Source organism: Mugil cephalus, chromosome 2 (genome assembly GCF_022458985.1).
Source record: "Mugil cephalus isolate CIBA_MC_2020 chromosome 2, CIBA_Mcephalus_1.1, whole genome shotgun sequence".
In the NCBI taxonomy this organism is placed as follows: Eukaryota; Metazoa; Chordata; class Actinopteri; order Mugiliformes; family Mugilidae; genus Mugil; species Mugil cephalus.
This window is the reverse complement of record NC_061771.1, coordinates 33,479,068-33,495,067: the sequence shown is the minus strand read 5'-3', so window position 1 is coordinate 33,495,067 and position 16,000 is coordinate 33,479,068. Positions and strand designations below refer to the sequence as shown.

Genomic DNA, 16,000 nt, shown 5'->3' with positions numbered 1-16,000 from the left:
TGAAATCTTATTCCCTTCCGGGAAAAACCAAACAAAGATTCAGTTTTTAAAAACCCTAAAACCAATTTTTAAAAATTTCTTTTGCTTGTTGGTTTTTAAAACTTTTTAAATCTTGATTTTATCGGGGAGAAAAATGGATTTTGTTATTAATTGAAAAAAAATCTATTTTTCCCAAAAAGGGTTATATTTAAAAATTTTAAAAATTTGAAACCCCCAGGGTTCCAAAGAGAAAAAAAACCGATTTTTATTTCTGGAGGGCCAACCCCTTTAAAACAGTTTCATAAAAAGAATTCTTTTTTTCAACGTTAATCCCCCCTTTTTTACCCTTTTTTTATTTTAAAACTTTTTCATTTTTCAGGGTTTAACTAAACCTAATTTAAAATTTTTAAACCCCTTTTTTTTTATTTGGGGAATTCATTTTAGAGAAGGTATTTTGGGAAAAAAATCCATTCCTCAAAAATACCCGACTGAAACAAAAAAGGAACAAATAACCTTTGGTTTCAAACCGGTTTGCAACCCTTAGTTTTCACTGTCTTTATGTTTTTAGACAATTTTAATCACCCCAAACTGATCAGTTTAGTTTTCCTCCCCCAAGAAATGTCCCTTAATTCTTTTCTTTTTCCGTTTTTTAAAAAGAAGTTGCCGTAGAGTTTTTGGGAAAATGAATGTTTTATTAACGGAAAAACACAATCCCAAATTTTAATCAAGTTTCAAAAAAAACCCTTTAACCAAAAACGGGGTTTTTTTTTAAATTTATAAAATTTGTCTTTAATTGATTGAAAAAGGGGATTATTACTTTTTAAAATTAATATTTTTGAAAGGGGGTTTGGGGTGAAACTGGAATTACATGTAAAATAAATAAAAAGGAAAACCTCTTTTCCAAAAAAAACCCCATTTCAAAATTTTAGATAAAAATTGAAAAGTCCAAAATTTCCTTTTTTTTTCTTTATTTGGTTAAAAAACAGGTTTTTAAATACGGTTTTGGTTGCTTGAAAAATCCCCCGTCTATTAGAGCAACAATCTAAATTAATGAAGCCCTTCTTTTTTTAATTTAACGGGTTTGGGGTGGGGGCCCGTGCCACCTGTTTTTTCCCGTTTAAAAAGTTCTTGTTTCTTTCCTGAAAACCTCCCTTCTCAGTGAAGCCTGGGAAATAACGGCTTTAAATTACAAAAACAGAGAGAGGAAACAACATCCGCCTCAGGTAAAACCAAACTTGTTTGACATTGTTTTATTTTTATTGAAGACGATGGTTTTGGGGGGGTTGATGTGTCCAGGAAAATAAAAAGCGGGATTCCAGCTCGCCTTCCAAGATGTATAGAGAAAAGGGGGTGGTCATTCATCACATCTGATCAACAAAAGATCACAGCTCTGAGATATCGACTGACCTTTTCGCACAAACACAGAAGCAGCATTACATTTAGAAACCATGATTTCTTTAGTCAACTGATCTTTTTTTTCCATGGAGCCCCAAGCAGTAAATCCATCACTAAAGTGTTGGGTGAGGGAATGAAGCGTTCGGGACTCTCGAGTTTTTTAGTGAAATGTGCAAGAAACGACTTTGAAAAGAAAAAGCCCTGCAGGCGGGGTTCACTCCAACACTTAAATGAAAACGAAAGGAAGGTGGCTGAGCTCCACAGCTGGCTCCACCGCTGCTCTGAACAAAGGGACTCAAGTCCCTTTGCTGCCTTTTTCCCCAAAAAATGGTGTGAATGAAGGGTTTTTGGGGTCTTTTTCTGGGGGGAAAAAACCCAAAAACCTTCACCCCCCCCCCTCTCTTCTTTCTCCCCCTCCTACAGGGGGGGGTCATGAAAAACAGGAGGATAGCTTTGTCCTGAGACCCGAGGTTGAAGCAGACTCTGACTGGACCATGTTACGGGGGGTGGAAGGGGAGCTTCATCCACATGGTCCCATTTAAGACCATCAACAAGCTGCACTTCCCAAATCTTCACAGAGCTCCAACAAATCAATCCATCCCTCACAATGGGTTCAAACACAAACCAAATATTGTCCCCTCCCGTACGTTCCTCCTCCTTCATCCCCGTTTATTTGGTCAGAGCAACCCTCTCTTCATGTTCCCTTTTTGGTTATTTTGGATTTTTCAGATAATTGATGTTCCCTGATCTAAAGCTGCTGGGAACTTAGGAAATATGAGTTTTGAGACGACGCAAAACACAGCTCCAGTCACCAAGGACCCATCAATCTTCACTTCATCAGACACATTATTTTTTTTTTAAAAGTGTATTTCCCGGCATATTTTTTTACAGTAATCTTCTAAGTTTTTAAAAGGGTTTATTTCTTCGCATCATATTCGCAGATTTTTTACGCTGTTTCAACATATATACGTTTTAGTACAGAATCTCACAAATTCTTTACTGAGACTTTAAGATTGTTACCCGGCAACAAAACAACACCATCCCCTTTTCAGATGTTTTTTTAAAAAAATTTTAAGGTATGTTAAGATTTTTAGGGATTTTAAAAGGTTAATAGGTTTTAAATGTTTTAAGTTTTAAAATGATGCCAAATTTAAACCTTTAACATTCTTTTTAGCTTAAATGTTCCCCATATTTTTAAACCGTTATTTTTTGTGTTGTTTTGTTGCAGTTCCTGTGTGTGGCCACCAGACTGATCAGTCCGTGTATCAGTGCAATAATGTGTGTTCATTATCAGCCTGATGAACATGAGTTAAAATGATCATCAGTATTATGGGATGTGGACTGCATTCCTGACAGTGCCACTGGGGGGGCATGGGGGGCCAACACAGTTTCTATCATACACTGTAAAAACGGGGAGGACGTTCTGGGTCAAAAGAACATCCAGGGGGATAAACCAGTAAATTATAGAGATGCTAACCCCGGATTAGCTCCTGGAAGTTTGCAGTGTGATTAGCTGATGATTACAATGTTTAAATTTAAAAAAATTTAATGGGCATCATGTAACCAGTTTTTTGGTTCACTAAGACGCCATTTTTTATCTCGCGACTGTTAATTATCTCAAGTGTTTTCTAGGGTGTGATAAACAACTACAGGAGACCCTGGTTTTTTCAGGTTTTGGAGAAAAGTTCCAGGGAATAATTGACTTTGATGACTGGTCAGAGCATCTCTATGCCCGGTCTGCAGTGGATCAAACCAAGACAGGGGGTCAGGTATGTAACGTCTAAATCCCCTGAGAGGATTTGGGGGGTGAGGGTTTTTTTAAACGTTTTCTCATTCATGCAGAGCCATGTAGTGTGGGGAAACCATGCGGGGGTGAGAAAGACGCTATTCCAAATTAATGAATATTAATCCATCACAAATTTTACTAAAAAAAAGCAAATTGAGCCAATTTGATCCACAAGCAACTAACCCATTTTTTATGATCTTTTGTTGTGTTAAAAAAATCTGTTCTTGAGAGATCACAACCCTTTTCCTATAAAAAAAACATTTTTAAATTGCAAACAAATTAACTTTGACCCAACACGTAAAGGGTCAAAGGTTTTACTTCAGTAAGGAGTCGATACATGCAGTCCCAGCAGGACGCTTCACATCTGTTTTTGTGATTTCCTGTCCAGACAGGATCATTCCTTAGTGATGCTGCACATTTTCAGATTTCTAAGTTTAGGTAGGTCATGCAGCCGTGAGTCCACAAAGCCTTTGGGTTAACAGGTTTTCCAGCTGATTTGTCATACCTCAGTTTTTCCATTGTTTTTTTTTCCACAGTAAATGTTTTGGGAGTTTTGTCTTTTCCTTTATTTTATGAGTCTACTAGTTCTGCTGCTTGACTGATCATGATTAGGTCGTGGTTTTCTTGAGTTTTCCTCTAATGGGCTGTAACTCTTGACAAAACTGGATTCTTTCTACTAAACCATCCCCAAAAACCCGGCTACGTGTGAAGGTGGGATGAGGGTAGATAGACAGGTCTGCATTCGTCAAATATTCAAGTCCGGGGAACAATGTCTTCTACAGTCCGCATTTCCGCACCACGTCTTGGTATAGATCACAAACCCCCTCCTCTGCTTTTACTGGAGTCCTGTTTCTGCGTGGCGATGGACCCTGCAACCCGCAGCTCATAGCTGAGTGCGGTGTGGATTGTTGGAGCCAGGGCTCTGTTTTTAACAAAGGGACAACACTCCGGAAACACTGAGGTTGCGATTTGTATCTCATCGACTTATTCCAATGATCATGCATTGGGAGGAAAAGGCTGGGAACGGCGGTTTAAATGGTCGTCTCTTTAGCCGCCTAGCGAGCCCGCCCCCCATCCTTGCTTTGCTTCCTTGTTTTTTGGGTCCTCTTGGTCTGCCGCCAGGGAGAACGACCCCGGAGACCCCGGGGGTCCTATATATCCCCAGTAGGGTTTTGGGAAACGATGATATTCCGAGGTGATCTAGATTGTAGTTCAATAGCAGAATCCCAAGCGAAAAGACCGACACTGTAGTTACCCCCCTCGCCCAACAGACTGGTGTTTCCGCAAAACAAAACGTACAAAAACACTAACCAAAACACTGAGAGTGGAGTGTCGTGAGCCGCTGCGTATCTGGGCGCCGCCATCTTGATGTTATGTTATTAGTTATTAAAATCAATGTTATTATCATCAAATTCAGTCTATTAAATCGCTCTTTTGTACTTCTGAATAAAATAACTGTTAGTGTTATTATCCTGTTCAAATGTTTTGAATTTAGAAGTTCATAGTGAGCATTTAATAGTAAATATGTAATGTTTCAAATGTGTTTCAAAATGTTGAAATTGTAACCTGCATCAAAATGTATCAAAAACTTGTTTTTTTTCCAGACAGACTTTCTTCATTGTAAGTGGTCTTCAAATATAAATGGCAGAGTAATTTGGGTAAAATCTTTAGATTTGTGTTTAATCAGAAAAGTATGACATTTTCAATAAAAAATTGTTTCATGTGTTCATCTGTTAGTTCATTTGCATTTAATGTTAATGGTACAAAGAATGCCAGGCTGAATGGTCGGCCCCCACACATTTTTAACTTCACAAAATATGGCCCTCATCGCAAAAAGTTTAGACACCCCTGCATTATCTGATTAAGACACGTAGATAGTGAGACTGGAATTCGGTTTTCTCCGCTATAAACACTTAATCTGACCACAACAGGATAACGGATGTGTTCATGCTCCACAACCACTGCGCTGGCGTTTGACCCAAGAACAAAAACATCCAAGAAAGCCGGTACCAGAAAAAGAAGGTAAACAAGGCTGGTAGACAAATCACCTGAGGGATAGTGCTATCTATCTGCACCAGAATTAGCAGCACATTACGTATAAGATTTAAAAATAAACTACTATTTTTTGAAATGCCGGTCTGGGGGCTGAACGACTCTTGTTTATTATGATGTAAAGGGGGCCATATTAACATGGTATTAACCCACTGACAAGACACATATCGCCAACTTGTGTGGAGGACATATTCCCGTCAGTTATTCAATTTTCTCCACTGCATGTAAACTGGACAAGGACTAAAGGTAGAATTCAATCTGACAATGCATGTAAATGGCCACAATTCCTCAAAATGTCGTAGATTTTTGAGAGGAGAGTTTTGCACACATCATCGATTTAGAACGAGAGAGAGTAAGGTTTCAGGTAAAAGTAATATAATATTAGCATTTTATACAACCCGTATGAAATGAAGGCACAATCACACATTGCATATCATTGTTTTTGTTGAAAGAATATGAATCAAGCAATCAAGCAAATTTCAAAAGGCACATACTGTAGATTGTTTATTGTTAAACAGTGTCTCACAATTTCCCGACCCTTTGCACTATTTCCTGCGAATGCTATGTATACTTTTTTTCAACAGATGTCGCTACATTTGATTGTATCAAAACCTTCGAAACACTGAACCACTTCAACATTATTGCTTTAGATTGATTCGGTGGCTCAGAAACCTTTGATTTCTCCATCACTATTTAAAAACGCTACCAATACCCAATACTTCATGAAATTAGCCCCCACTAGGCTAACTGTTATCAAGGAGGAGGTTTGAGTGACCTTAAGGCCTAATAAACCCAAACCATGAGTCAGTGCATAAAAAGGGGAAAAAGGGGGAAAAAAAATCAAACCACCACCTGACCCACAAGACTGTTTCGTTAGCACCGCTAGGGGAGCCCCAGTCCACCAATCAGAGCAAGTTTTATTCCACTCCTCTGACCCTTCATGGGCCCCCCACCACCCCGTGCTCCAACACCCACAGCTTTTCCCGGGAATGGTGATAAAAAAAACATTTAGTGTAAACATTTTTTTAGAAACTTAAATTAATGCTTGCTGAAAGTGGGCAGCAGGGGAAAAGGGCACACATCCCCGGTTTTAACCTGTTTAAATTTAAAAAGGAAAAAATAGAATAAAAAGTATAAAAATGGAAGTGACAAATGGGAAAAAGGACAGAACAACAATGTGAGCAATGAAATCTTAAATGCAAAAAACCACGAAAAAAACCAACAAGAAGGAGAATTTTTCAGTACCCAAATAACAGACCCGGGAAATGGATGTCTGCAGATATTTAAAAGGAAAAAAACTTATTTAAGGGAACAAATAAAAGAATAAAAGGGTTAAAAAAATGCACATGGGGTTTTTTCCCCAGCACTTTTCCCTGGGGCCATTTCAAAATTCCACAACTCATCTAGGGGGCGCAATATCCCTCATTGAGAGACTTTTTCAATGACTCGGCTCCTGAACTTAACAAAAACCTGCAGGTTACTTCCAACTGCCCAAATCAGGGGCCTCTGTCCAAAGTGGCGTCTACAGGGTCACGAGGCAGGTCCAAGAAAAGACGGGCCCAGGGATGAAGAGGGCACGATTAAATAAGGGGGGGGGATGGTTAGGGTTTAAAAGAATGAAGGGTCCACAATATTTTTTTCTGGAAACACAACAAACTTAACTGAAAGACCAGAAATGATGAAAAGTTGTATTATCAAGAAATGATAATGAGTTGAGTTAATAAAGTCGAATAAAATTGTTTCACTCTTTGTCTGTTTGAGTGTGATGTTCATTTCCCCCCATTTCCCCGTGTTCCAGTGGGGCAGGGCAACTGGTGATGATTTCACTTCTATTCAGATCTGTGCGCAACGGGGCAACAGTGGGGCATAAAATGCTCCTATTCATGCCCAGGCAAGGAAACAACACACGAAACAAAGGTTTAACTAAGACTCTGGTTTTTTTAAAGAAAAGGGAAAAAAGTTCAGGTGCATGTGAAAACAGACCCAGACTAAACATTTTTCTTTATCGAGGTAGAAAATGTTTAAACAAAACTTGAAATGGGTCTATTTTCATTTCCTGTTTCTAAAAATAAAAATAAAATCGTTAGATTTATTTATTTATTTATTTTTGTTGTTGTCATGGGATTGACCTACCGCCAAAATTTGGGTCTTCTTCCTGCGCAGCTTTCCCATCGTCCCCCTGTTCTTCTCCACCTGGTGGACATTAGAGGAACTGCAAAAGACACCAACACCTTAAAAAAGTTTTTTTAAAATTATAAATTGTCCCCAGATGATTTTTGATTACGAAAACAAAACATTTCACTATTTAGTTTTTTAAATTTTTTCCAGGAATGTGTTACATTAAGCTCCTTCAGTGTTGCTCATTATTTGTTAACTAAACATTCTTTAATTCATTCATACAGGACTAGTCTGGTTCCTTCTCTACTGTCACTGAGCTCCATTCTGTATCTGTTCCACTAAACTAATAATCTGACCTGCACTATTTCCACTACTGTCCATGTACATCTTTTTGTTTTTTATGTTTTATTATATTTTATATCTATATGTGTGTGTTTTTTTTTAAGGTGAGAGAAATGACTTTTCCTGAAAATATAGAGGATTGAAATAAATGATGCAACTGAACTTTTTTCAGGAACCCATTTTTCCTGAAGTTACAAATTGTCCACTCACATGATTAATTACATATTTCTCCTATTATAAATAAATATCCAGAAACTTTAACAGTTCTATTAATTCTTAGATGTTACTTGATGCCAGCATATTTATTTATCTTTCAGTGGTGCCCTGCGATGGAAGTATTCACACAAAATTGCTGAGGTACTTGGCATTTCTGACTTTCTGTCGGCCATCTTGATTTTGAGTAAAAAAAATAAAAAATTGAACTTCCACCGACAGACCGATCAACGTTAAGTATATGAAGTGACGCACACGCGTCCACTGTGTTGGTTGATATGCACTCATATACACATATACAAAAGAACATCTTTTGAACAGCTGTCCACTGTAGTGACCACTATGCATGAAATACACTAGAGCTGATTTAAGCATCTGCTAATGCTTTTGGTTGAGAGTTGATTGAAAACCCACCGTGCATCTAAACTTCCAGGGCCTCTGTCAGACCCGATTAGCTCCAGTCTTTTTACTGGAGCCTGTGAGTAAAAACAGAGAAGACACGGTTCCACATGACCAAGGCTTTACTTCACAGCTCAGTGCCAGAGACCCTGCACAAACAGAACATGGGCTCCTACAAACCAGCACATGTTTGCACTGTCAGCAGAATCCAAGCAGGTACAACGTTCTCTCATGGTTAACCCTGTTTTCTGAGTCCTGAAAAGAGAGAGACCTTTAATTAAAGAGAGAGAATAAAAAAGTCCTCTGGACTTTAGAGTTTAGAGAAGACGTTTCATCTGAGTCTCTTCTTCAGTTCTAAGAGACTGGAGGAAGTTTAAACTCTGATGGTAAAAACCACTAGGAACCATTCACACCTGGAGACTGGAGCCTTGGACTGACAACGGGTCTGGAATATTCATAGGGACAAAGGACAGGGACAAACAGGCATTAATGGACTTTAGTCTTTAACTGAGAAACACATTTTCCACAGATTTTCCACAATACATAATATTTCATGTTAACAAAATTAAATATGCAATGCAACAATAAACCTTAAAGCTCTGCTGCTTTGTCTGAGTTTGACCCAACATCAGACCCTCACCCCCACCAGTTATAGATACTAGTGATTCCCAAAGTGTGGGCCGCGACAGGTCATTTTCTATTTTGTAATTAAGTTTTAAGTTACCATTAAATATTTATGGTTAAATATTTTAATTTAAAAAAGTAATCACATCTAGTAAAACAAAACCATGTGATTTAAATTACGTTTTATTCTTCATTTATCTGACCAACGTTTGAGCCGGAACATAACGTATTGCTCTGTTCATGAAATAAAAAGAAGAAATAATTCGTCTTGTGTGTTGATCAGGGTTGTTGGATGGGATGAGAGTTTTAGATTTTGAATAAGGTCAGCTGGACTTGTTTCATTTTTTTCTTCTATTCATTGTATTTATATCTTAGAGGTGTTTCAGGGATAACGACAGCAGCAAAATGGAGTCATGTAAATATCATATGTGCAGGAGACATTGAAGATTCGTCTATGGTGAGTTAGCCATGTGATAAATATGTAAATTTACCTGTAAAGTGGAAGAGTCCAGTAATTAATCCGGTGGCACCAGTTAACATCTGTCTGTGTTGCAGGTCGGACCACAAGAGACATTTCACCCTTTGCTGTTGCTGTTATTGCTGGGTACTGATTAATAAAAAGAAAGAGAACCAGGAAACCTGACCGTTCCCTAAACTTTTCTTGGATGTCATCCAGTCGCTCACGGGTCACCTCGTTAACACTATTTCCTATTCTTTAATATTTTGAATCGTTTTCAGTCTACAAGTAATGTCCAAACATGATGAAACACAGCCACCCAATTTCCCAAACTGCTGCCTCCCGCTTAAATAACTGAACAAATCCAGCACTATTCCCCTCATACCGTATCTTTCCAATTTCTTGATTGTCTGTCAGGCTCCTGAAGTTTGCAGATGACACCACCCTCATCAGGCTCATCTGTGATGGAGTTAGTGTTTTCCCACAGGGAAACACAAAACCAATGCTATGAAAGAGAACTTAAGGAATAACCCCAGTTCTTTGAAGAGCATTAACCTGCCAAAACCAATGGTTCTCCCCACACTAATCCTTAGGATTGTGCTTCTCCCCAAAGGCAAGTTTTTTTTTGTTCTTTTTGAGGTTTAAAAAAATAAGTACTACACTTTCAATTTGCTTCCTGTATTTAGTGCAGATTTGATGCTTGTGCTTTGAAGACAAGGGAATTAGACTTAACTCTTCTTTATGCCACCATTTTTTGTTTCATCAGCCAGTACCCTGAGATGTTATGAGTGCACACCAGGACTGAACAAACAATGCTCACGGCACACTCCCTCCCAACAAGCGCACACAGTTATCCATCTTGCCTGCCAGAGATCGTTGCCCATGAATACAGATGCTGGTTTGTATGTTGACAAATTTCTCATATTTTTGTTGAAGTGCATAATGAAAAAAAAAATCTAATCTCATTTATTTTCTCATGATTGGCCCTAATACTCCTCCGTAGGAAGACGACTTATGGATAACACTGGTGGAAAACAAAAAGGGTGGGCCTGAGAATGTGAGGGGAAGAAATACGCCAAAGAGTGAAACTTCTAAATGTCGCAAAGTTTCAAAATAAGCCTAAGTTAGTACTTTTATGTCTTTCATCCTGAACTAAATAATCTTGAAAGTTTTAAAACCACAATAACAGAAAGTCAAATTCATTATTAGACTATTATTTTTTGTGGGCTGAGTAGTAGGCTGAAAAAATGTCTTAGGCAGTTGTAGAGAATGTAGAGAAATGAAAGGAAGTCACACTTTTAAAAAATTGATCCTATGTTATGTCAATGTAACTGTGCACCAAGAGAATCCATATTTGAAAATGCAGAGCCACCACTCACCAACATGAAAAATGAGTCAGCGGCAGCATTCTGATTTCATTGTTGGGCTATTAACTGTTTAACTAGTGGGCCTACGCTAAGCTACTTTTTAGGGCTGGAAAATGAATTTGTGGAAGTTTTTATGAAGCCTACATGGTTAAAGACAATGTAGTCTACAATTAAAAAAAAATGACACTTATTAAAATAAAATGACACCATTTAGAAAAATAAAAAAGTGAACTCATTGCATGGCTTAAGGTACGTGGTTTTAAAGAGTTGGACAGTTGTGAGTTGTACAGGTATTCACATTCAAGAGAACAAAAAGGTGTGCGTTGGTCGATCTGTTCCACTAAACTAATAATCTGACCTGCACCATTTCCACCACTGTCCATGTGCATCTTTTATTATGTTTTGTTATATTTTATATTTATACATGTGATTTTTTAAAGGTGAGAGAAATAACTTTCCTGAAAATATCGAGGATTGAAATGAATGAGGCAATTGAATTTTTATTCAAGTTAAAAATTATCCACTCACATGATTAATTACATATTTCTCCTAGTAATAAATAAATATCCAGAGACTTTAACAGTTCTATTAATTCGTAGATGTTACTTGCTGCCAGCATATTTATTTAACATTCAGTGGTGCCCTGCTATGGAAGTATTTACACAAAATTCCAGACGTACTTGGCAGTTCTGGTTCTCTGTCGGCCATCTTGATTTTGAGTAAAAAATAATAATAATAAAAAAAAAATTAAAGAAAAATTGCACACATTCTCTCATGGCCTGAATAATTTACAGTTGAAAAAAAAAGGAGAGAGGGCACACCTGCCCTGACAGGTAGTTTCCTGGTTTCAGTTTAGTTAAATATTCACCAGGATCGTGTCTCTGGTGTTTTTCTCTCCGTGTCAACCTCCGTCTGAAGGTAATGAAGCAGTTTTGAATGTTTTCTTGGTGAACATCAGCTGTCAGCAGCTCAGCTCCAACAGAAGCAGCAGAAATCTGCTGAACTTGACGTTAAACTGAGTCAGAGCTGAAAGGTTAGAGTCTGGATGAGGCCTAGTATGAAACTGATCCGCCATTTTCTAGAGATCACCTGTGATCACCTGTTTGTTTGAGGCCTTGGTTCATAGAAATGATTTCAGCTGATTTTCTTTTCTTTTGAAACTGTCTCTAGAAGTAACTAAGTACTTTTACTCCAGTACTGTCAGATCGGCTTCTTTCTACAGTTCAGGGACATGGGGTCAGGTGATCCAGGTGAGGCAGTGTCTGACCTGTCATGTAAAATAATGATGATGAATAAATTCTACTGTTCGTCCATTGGTCTGTGATATAAATGTGATTTCTGTTTGATTCCAGTCATTTCAATCATTTTTATATCAGAATCTGACTTTACGTATTTCCTGAATAAATCCAAGCAGCAGTGAGCTGAGCTTCACCTGGAACTGAGCCAATGTCTCTCTAAGTCACCTGTACGGCCTCGGTCCGTTTATTGGGATGTTTTCTCTGCATGAAAGATAAAAACAGAACATTGTAATAAATCTCAGCTTAAACCATTCTAACAGTTAAACCTTCAGTCTAAACATGAAGTGGTGAATGATGGAAGATATTTAGTTGAACAGTCTGAATTTAAATGGATCAAATCATCAGAATATTACTGGATATAATATAGATTTGATTCCATTTGAGTTGTTGGTTTTTCTCTCTGGGTTCTCTCATGTTGAATGAGTATGAATGAACTCTCTGTCTCTTATTCTGTCTCTTAACCGCTATAGATGTGACATTGTTCCTTTGTCCAGATATGAACCTTAGACCTATATGTGTGGAAAGAAGCTCATTAGAGATGTGAAACGTAACCAGTTAGTGTAGAAGCAGCCAGTTGAATGAATGAATTGAAGCTGTTCCACTGGGTTCATAATTGTAAATCTGAGTCTCACCACATGTCACTGATCCAGTTTCAACATCTCCAGGATCTGAAGACTGCTCCACATTTCACATTTGACTCTAGAACATTGTGCAGTCACTTTAATCCCTTCATTAGATGATGACATTAAGGTTCATTAAAGAAGAGAAAGTAGAAACTTTAATCCTTCTCAGCTCAGGGATCAGATTAGAAACGTTTCCAGTTAGAAATGATGCATAAATGAATGTTTCTGATCTTTAAAGACATTTTTAAGGAAATTCTTCTGGAGACAAAAACAACATTTTCCAATTCCCTCTTTAATTGGTTCCAGTTCCTGTTTATTAAAAAGAGAGAAGTCATTTTTAGTGACATCTGTTTAATGTTAGTTTGAACTGAATCAAAGGTCATTCTTCTTAATTTATTCCAACTGAATCAGAGCAGAATAATTGAGAAGCAGATGTTCAGATCAGAGTCCAGGTTCACTCTGATCTTTAACCAGCAACAAGTTCATCATAATGATGTATTAATAATGATACAAGCTCAAATCTACTGGATCCTGTAAAATGTGCTCTTATTGTGAAAATCTGCCTCCTCCCTCCTTCTTGTCCTCCTCCATCACAGGTGCAGACCTGACTGGTTCCAGGAAGTATCTCACCTGAGTCTCTAGTGTCCAGGTGTGGAGTGGAGACTCTTCTTCTTCTTCAGCTCTTTGAATAAACACTGAGTCTGGTTTGTCTTAGGGTTAGGGTTCACTAACTGTTTCTGTCTGTCACGTTTGGAGAAGATGTTCACTACAGAGTTTGGATCACAGCAGCTTTAACTGACAGAATCAGAGCCAATCAGTGGAGGATCAGCTGATGTTTTTACAGCACAAATGATTCCAGTTAATGTTCAGATGAATGATTTGTGTTTCCTCTGCACATGAAGGTAGAAAGTTGATGTGGATTCAGCGGCATGGACCAGAGGGAGGACAAAGAGGAGGGAGTCAGACATCTGCAGGACGGGTTGACTGGTTTCAGTCATTCATCTGATCCCAGCTGTGTTTCCCTCAGGAGTGATCAGTCAAATGATCGCTTCATTAATTTTAAAGGACATCAACCCTCTGCTCTTGAGAGGTAAAATGTTTCCTCCACGTTTCTGATTCATGTTTAAACTGTTATTGATCCAGAGAAGTTTTATTAACCAGTTTATTTCTCTTCAGTTTCATTAATCTCATGTAAATGTGTTACATCTGGAAGCTGTCCAGTCTAACCAGACTGGAACTGATTCTTCTTCTCTAAGAGGATCAGTCCAGACCCCAGCTGTGTGTCCCTCAACAGTGATGGGTCCAAAACTCATGACATTGATTTTAAAGGACATCAACCCTCTGCTCCTGAGAGGTAAACCAGTGTCCAGCTTCATCCATGAGTCAGAGGAGACTAGCTCCTTTCTACAGTTTCCACTTTAACCTGTGGAGGTTGATTTGAGAAGCAGGCTTTGGATCATAGGACACTGGTTTGAATGGTAACTGACAGGTAGAACGTGTGTGGGTGGAGTGAAGAAGCCATATCCATGGCTGCAGTAGCTATGAGGACACTGTCTGTTAGTTATTTAACATGTTATTCTATGTCACTTTGACAACAGGTTACTGACGTTATTACAACATCAATTACTGTTTCTAATATTTCTATTGTTATTGAAAATGTCCTTACAAAATAAATCCTAAACTGAATTTTCAAATTAAAAGTTTATGTCAACTATATATTGTAATTAAAAAAGAACCAGTTGAGTCTTGACAAGTAGTTGAAAGTTTATCAGGTTATGATTTAAATGGTTCTTAAATAAATAATATGAAAAAAAAAAAAAAAAAGAAATAGACAGAAAATATTGTTCAGTGAAAAAAGCCAAAGCAATCAGTATGGTGAAAACCAACTTTCCTCTTCCATGTAGTTGCAGAAGAGTTAGTAGTCTTTTTCCCCATTAGTCTTTTTAAATAGGTTTATGTGATAACAAACAGGCTTGTTCATTTTTTTTGTTTTGTTTTAATACTGAATGAAATGGACTTGTAATCTTTGTCCTTTTTGTAGCCACAGATATTATGGAAGAAGAACTGACCTCATACTTCTGAGAATGTAAAACATTGATGAAAACACTGTAACTTTGGTTAAAGTTGTTCCTCTCATTCTTAGTCCCCTCAGCTCCATTCCCCAGAGCTTGTTCAGGACCAGGAAGATTTGGTGTCATTGACCCAACTGAGTCTGTCTTAGATCTGCCATCAAAAAACACTTTGTTCATGTTCCTGTTCTTAAAACACTACAAATATTGTTAAACTGGGGCGACATTATTGACTTCTTTATGAGCCGTGGATTTTGTAGCAACATGTGAGTCTGAAAATATTTCAAGATCAGCTGAGATTTATTTGGAGTTGATCAGAGTCATTTGAAGTGATGATAGGTGTGAACTATTTAACATTTTTTTCATTACTTACGGCTATAGTGCTACTGAGAGAAACTTTGTGTCACAACATGTAGCCAGAAGATAGAACTCAAACCAGACACACACAAAAGAAACCAAAGGACTTGATGAAAAACTAACTCTTAGTTTATTAAGGACTTAGAGAAGGAAAGACAAAGAGCTGCAGAGTGTGGCAGGATTATCCAGTAAACCAAAAGCAAGACAAACTGTGTCTGTGACTGTGTGAATGTGTTTGTCTCTGTGTGGACAGACATGATGAGAGCTAATTGTTGATGATTGGTCCACAGAGTCCACCAGCAGAGCTCAGAGGTTCTCAGTGGTCAGTCTACCCAGGAGCATCAGACACAGCTGGACTCCATCTTTCTGGTCTGTACATGTACAACAACTACTTTCCATCATGTCCATGCTGCTCTTTGTAGACCAGTGGATGTCAGTGTGTCCAACATGGATCCGATGTTTGTCTCCATGGTTTCAGCTTATGTCATTCATATCGTCTTCTGTTCCAGGTGCTGGAGGACAACATCATCACTTTTATAAGAAACGAGCTGAAGAAGATCCAGAAGGTTGTGAGTCCAGATTACCCAGAATGCTCAGAGAGTCAGAGGGAGGATGAGGAGGTGTTGGAGGGTGAGGATGAAGAGCAGAGGAGGAGCAGCAGAGATTTATTCCTGAAGATGACAGTGAACTTCCTGAGGAGAATGAAGCAGGAGGAGCTGGCTGACTGTCTGCAGAGCAGTAAGAGGATTTCTCTAAACATTGAAGCTGCTGGAGAAATGAGACATTTACTAATGTCTCAAGAGATGAACCAAGATTTATTCACACACTTATTCTTTAGAGCAATGAGATGTTGGAATATTCACTGGAGAGTTTATTCATTCATCTTATTTGTTGTTTGTTCATTCAGGACATTTTGCTCCA

The 16,000-nt window shown here is 38.1% G+C and overlaps 1 long non-coding RNA gene across 3 annotated transcripts; it reads left to right on the top strand.

The window, feature by feature from the left end:
* The first annotated feature begins 11,584 nt into the window (after window positions 1-11,584).
* On the top strand, window positions 11,585-15,416 carry LOC125003582. 3 transcript variants are annotated; one of them, XR_007112230.1, is made up of 4 exons: window positions 11,585-11,650; window positions 13,250-13,302; window positions 13,556-13,743; window positions 15,370-15,416. It is a non-coding gene; the product is annotated as an uncharacterized LOC125003582 (long non-coding RNA). The 3 variants fall into 3 exon arrangements; XR_007112229.1 differs by lacking the exon at window positions 15,370-15,416 and having other exon boundaries at window positions 13,556-14,455; XR_007112231.1 differs by lacking the exons at window positions 13,250-13,302; window positions 15,370-15,416 and having other exon boundaries at window positions 11,596-11,650; window positions 13,556-14,455.
* The last annotated feature ends 584 nt before the right edge of the window (window positions 15,417-16,000 follow it).